The sequence below is a fragment of the Astyanax mexicanus genome, unplaced genomic scaffold, assembly GCF_023375975.1.
Source record: "Astyanax mexicanus isolate ESR-SI-001 unplaced genomic scaffold, AstMex3_surface scaffold_77, whole genome shotgun sequence".
NCBI classification, from domain to species: domain Eukaryota; kingdom Metazoa; phylum Chordata; class Actinopteri; order Characiformes; family Acestrorhamphidae; genus Astyanax; species Astyanax mexicanus.
Window position 1 is genome coordinate 32,501 of NW_026040087.1, and position 5,000 is coordinate 37,500.

The 5,000-nt window shown below is 55.4% G+C and overlaps 3 non-coding genes across 3 annotated transcripts in view; all 3 read right to left on the minus strand.

The window, feature by feature from the left end:
- Positions 1–261, minus strand: part of LOC125798685 (28S ribosomal RNA) — a 4,063-nt gene extending 3,802 nt beyond the window's left edge. The window contains exon 1 of the ribosomal RNA XR_007437488.1: positions 1–261. This exon is cut by the window's left edge and continues 3,802 nt beyond it. This is a non-coding gene — a ribosomal RNA (28S ribosomal RNA).
- Positions 262–923: 662 nt separating this feature from the next.
- On the minus strand, positions 924–1,077 carry LOC125798692 (5.8S ribosomal RNA). Its single transcript, XR_007437495.1, has one exon. It is a non-coding gene; the product is annotated as a 5.8S ribosomal RNA (ribosomal RNA).
- Positions 1,078–1,450: 373 nt separating this feature from the next.
- Positions 1,451–3,314, minus strand: LOC125798680 (18S ribosomal RNA). Its single transcript, XR_007437482.1, has one exon. It is a non-coding gene; the product is annotated as an 18S ribosomal RNA (ribosomal RNA).
- Between the last annotated feature and the right edge of the window lie 1,686 nt (positions 3,315–5,000).

A 5,000-nucleotide genomic window follows, 5' to 3' on the forward strand; every position in this document is an offset into this window, starting at 1 on the left:
CCTCGGCGCGGCGGGGGCCGTTACCGGCCTCACACCGTCCCTGGGCTGAGCCTCTATCAGAAGGACTCAGGCCCCCCGGCCCGCGCCGAGAGATACGGACTTCTATACGCCACATGTCCCGACGCCCGTGAAGGACGGGGGATTCGGCGCTGGGCTCTTCCCTCTTCGCTCGCCGCTACTAGGGGAATCCTTGTTAGTTTCTTTTCCTCCGCTTAGTAATATGCTTAAATTCAGCGGGTCGTCTCGTCTGATCTGAGGTCGCGCTCGAAGGGCTGTCGTCGCCAGGCGTACGCCGCCGCGAGGGAGGGCGGGAACCACCCCTCGCGGTCTGGCTGGAAACCATTCGGAGGAACCCTTTCGAGACGGGGAGGTTCGATTCGGCCGGAGGACGAAGGATGAAAACGGGAAGAAAAAAACTTAAGCCCCCCTCTTCGCCTTCTACCGGAGCTATCCTACCAACCTCTCTTTTGCCGCGCTCTCGGCCCGAACGAAAAGGAGAGGGAGGACGGAGATCCGCCGACGGAGAGACGGCGCGCGTAACGGGCAGCCAGAGAGGGTAAAACCCACCGGCAGCCGTCGCTACGACGTCTCTCCACGGATCGCCGCCACCTCTCCCCTCGCCGGAACGAGGAACGGTAGAGGACGGTGTGTGGAAAGCCGGCCTCCGAGACCCATCGCTGGGCAACGGAGACGAAGGCGAGAGGGGTGGACGAAAGTCTTTTCCCCCGCGATCAAGCCCGTCGAGCGGCTTTTGTCGAGTCCCGAACGAGAAGGGAACCTGACCGAGTCTGCTTTTAGGAAGACGAAGGCGCCTCGGATCGGGCACCTGCGAACCTCCAGCCGCGGTCCCCTCGAACCGTCTCTTAACTCTTCCCCGGAGGGAAGAGGGAGACGGAACGAAAAGGTCCGATAGATTGGAATAGCGACCCTCAGACAGGCGTGGCCCCGGGATTGACCCGGGGCCGCAATGTGCGTTCAAAGTGTCGATGATCAATGTGTCCTGCAATTCACATTAGTTCTCGCAGCTGGCTGCGTTCTTCATCGACGCACGAGCCAAGTGATCCACCGCTAAGAGTTGTACTCTTTATGGTTGTTTTTGTTTCGAAGCCATGTAACCAACAGACACAAAAAGTGACGGTTTGAAATAATGTTTTACGGCAGCCGCGGGTACGGGCGCCCCGGAACGCCTAAGCGAACTCGGGGTCATCAAACCGCGCCGCCGAGCCGCCTCCGGAGTAAGAAACCCCGCAGACGGACTTCGGGGGCCAGGTACCCGTCTCCCTTTGGCCGTAAAACACGTTTTTTGCTCAGGACACCGTTTTTCGATCAAGTCATTAAAAGGCCGAAGGGAATCCCTGTAGTTCCCAACGTCGGGCCGTGGCTTGAACATTTTTTGTTTGTGGAAATGGGAGTCGCGCCTACTGGGAGACACTACCAACCCAAGTCCCGGTAATGATCCTTCCGCAGGTTCACCTACGGAAACCTTGTTACGACTTTTACTTCCTCTAGATGATCAAGTTCGATCGACTTTTCAGCACAGCACCAAGGCCCCGCGAAGGAGCCCCGGCGTGGCCGATCCGAGGACCTCACATAACCATCCAATCGGTAGTAGCGACGGGCGGTGTGTACAAAGGGCAGGGACTTAATCAGCGCGAGCTGATGACCCGCACTTACTGGGAATTCCTCGTTCATGGGGAATAATTGCAATCCCCAATCCCCGTCACGAACGGGTTTAAGCGGATTACCCGCGCCTCTCGGCGTAGGGTAGGCACACGCTGGCCCGGCCATTGTGGCGCGCGTGCAGCCCCGGACATCTAAGGGCATCACAGACCTGTTATTGCTCCATCTCGCGTGGCTATACGCCACTGGTCCCTCTAAGAAGTTAACCGCGACCGCGGGGGGCCGCGTAACTATTTAGCACGAAGGAATCTCGTTCGTTATCGGAATTAACCAGACAAATCACTCCACCAACTAAGAACGGCCATGCACCACCACCCACAGAATCGAGAAAGAGCCATCAGTCTGTCAATCCTTTCCGTGTCCGGGCCGGGTGAGGTTCCCCGTGTTGAGTCAAATTAAGCCGCAGGCTCCACTCCTGGTGGTGCCCTTCCGTCAATTCCTTTAAGTTTCAGTTTTGCAACCATACTCCCCCCGGAACCCAAAGACTCTGGTTTCCCCGCACGCTGCCCGGCGGGTCATGGGAATAACGCCGCCGGATCGCGGGTCGGCATAGTTTACGGTCGGAACTACGACGGTATCTGATCGTCTTCGAACCTCCGACTTTCGTTCTTGATTAATGAAAACATTCTTGGCAAATGCTTTCGCTTTCGTCCGTCTTGCGCCGGTCCAAGAATTTCACCTCTAGCGGCGCAATACGAATGCCCCCGGCCGTCCCTCTTAATCATGGCCCTGGTTCAGGAAACCCACAAAATAGAACCGGAGTCCTATTCCATTATTCCTAGCTCAGGCATTCAGGCGAGTTTGGTGCCCGCTTTGAACACTCTGATTTTTTCAAAGTAAACGCTCCGGACCCCTGAGGACCGGACACCCAACCAAGGGCATCCGGGGGGCGCCGGGAGGCAGGGTCTGGGACAGGCGGTAGCTCGCCTCGCGGCGGACCGCCAGCCCACTCCCGAAGTCCAACTACGAGCTTTTTAACTGCAGCAAATTTAATATACGCTATTGGAGCTGGAATTACCGCGGCTGCTGGCACCAGACTTGCCCTCCAATGGGTCCTCACCCATGTGTTTAGGATACGTTCATTCCGATTACAGGGCCTCGAAAGAGACCTGCATCGTTATTTTTCGTCACTACCTCACCGTGTCGGTAATGGGTAATTTGCGCGCCTGCTGCCTTCCTTGGATGTGGTAGCCATTTCTCAGGCTCCCTCTCCGGAATCGAACCCTGATTCCCCGTTACCCGTGGTCACCATGGTAGCCCCCTATGCTACCATCGACAGCTGATAGGGCAGACATTCGAATGAGACGTCGCCGCCGCGGTGGGCGCGCGATCGACCCGAGGTTATCTAGAGTCACCAAAGGGCCGGGGGAAACCCTCGCGGGTCCCCCCGGGTGGGTTTTGGGTCTGATAAATGCACGCATCCCGGCCCCCCCGAGAGAGGACCGGTCAGCGCTCGTTTGCATGTATTAGCTCTGGAATTACCACAGTTATCCGAGTAACGTGTGGAGCGATCAAAGGAACCATAACTGATTTAATGAGCCATTCGCAGTTTCACTGTACCTTCCGTGTGCACTTAGACCTGCATGGCTTAATCTTTGAGACAAGCATATGTTACTGGCAGGATCAACCAGGTTGCTGCGAGTGGTTTTTGTCACAGAAAAAACCATTGGTTCTTAGAGGGGAGAGGGATCGGCCCCGTACCGTCCGAAGGACCCCCCGGGGAGGGGGGGACGGGCGGAGAGGCTCGTCCGAGCTCACCCCTCATTGCTCCCAGTGGAAATTAGTGTGGCAACTCCGCTGCGCGAGTTCCCGCTTGCTTCGGGGATAACAAGGAAACGCTCGTTCCGAAACCGGGGGTCCGGAGCTTTTTGAAGCCGGGTGCTGGAGCTCGGTTGGACGCGAGGACCACCGAGGCATCCGAGTCCGACGGCTCCGGGCCGACCGGTTATCGTGTAGGGCAGATTGAGATATAGACGGGCCGTCTACGACTCCCTCGGATAGGTTCGGAAAGGTCCTCCCCCTGACGGAGGACCCCCCTGGAGGCTAACACGCTGGGTCGGGTAGGAACGCACCGCGCACAGTGGCCACGGAGGGCCGCGCGGTTGCCTACCCAGGCGGGCTCGGTAGTCCATTCGATCGGGTCAAAATAATGAAAGAGATACCCCCCCTGGAACCGTCTCTGGAAGTTTGGTTTTTCCTCCGTACCGCCTGGGGGGCGGGGGGCGGGACGGAGGCCGACCTGCGGAGCTTCTTGGTCGGGTAGGATCGGGTCCGTGTTATAGTGTCCAAAAATCCACTTTGGAACCATTATTGGGGCTTTATTTAAGCTCTGCCATGCTTAGAAATGAATGGAGAATCATCTCCAGTGCTTGGACCCCTAGTCATTGCCACTCTCCTCAACAGTCCGACGGCACCCCTTTGAAAAACCCCCCGACGAAAAATCCTCCAGAGCGCGGGCGAACTCGCTCCGAGGCCGACCGGAGTGCACCTTCGTCGGGCAAGGGAGTCGGGCGAAGGGGGTCAGAAATCCTGGAGCTCGCCACCCTCACTAGTTTTTGGCGTGAAATGGTAGACCAAAAGTGGGGACTTAGAAAAATTTCGCACTTTTTCGACCTACCACTGGTAGACCGAGTGGGACTTAGTCATTTTTTCAGCTTTTTCGGGCCTACCACTGGTAGACCAAGTTGGACTTAGTCATTTTTTCAACTTTTCGAGCCTACCACTGGTAGACCAAGTTGGACTTAGTCATTTTTTCGACTTTTCGAGCCTACCACTGGTAGACCAAGTTGGACTTAGTCATTTTTTCGACTTTTCAGAGCTACCACTGGTAGACCAAATGGGACTTAGTCATTTTTTCAACTTTTCGAGCCTACCACTGGTAGACCAAGTTGGACTTAGTCATTTTTTCAGCTTTTTCGGGCCTACCACTGGTAGACCAAGTTGGACTTAGTCATTTTTTCGACTTTTCAGAGCTACCACTGGTAGACCAAGTTGGACTTAGTTATTTTTTCAACTTTTCGAGCCTACCACTGGTAGACCAAGTTGGACTTAGTCATTTTTTCGACTTTTCAGAGCTACCACTGGTAGACCAAGTTGGACTTAGTCATTTTTTCAACTTTTCGAGCCTACCACTGGTAGACCAAGTTGGACTTAGTCATTTTTTCGACTTTTCAGAGCTACCACTGGTAGACCAAATGGGACTTAGTCATTTTTTCAACTTTTCGAGCCTACCACTGGTAGACCAAGTTGGACTTAGTCATTTTTTCGACTTTTCGAGCCTACCACTGGTAGACCAAGTTGGACTTAGTCATTTTTTCGAC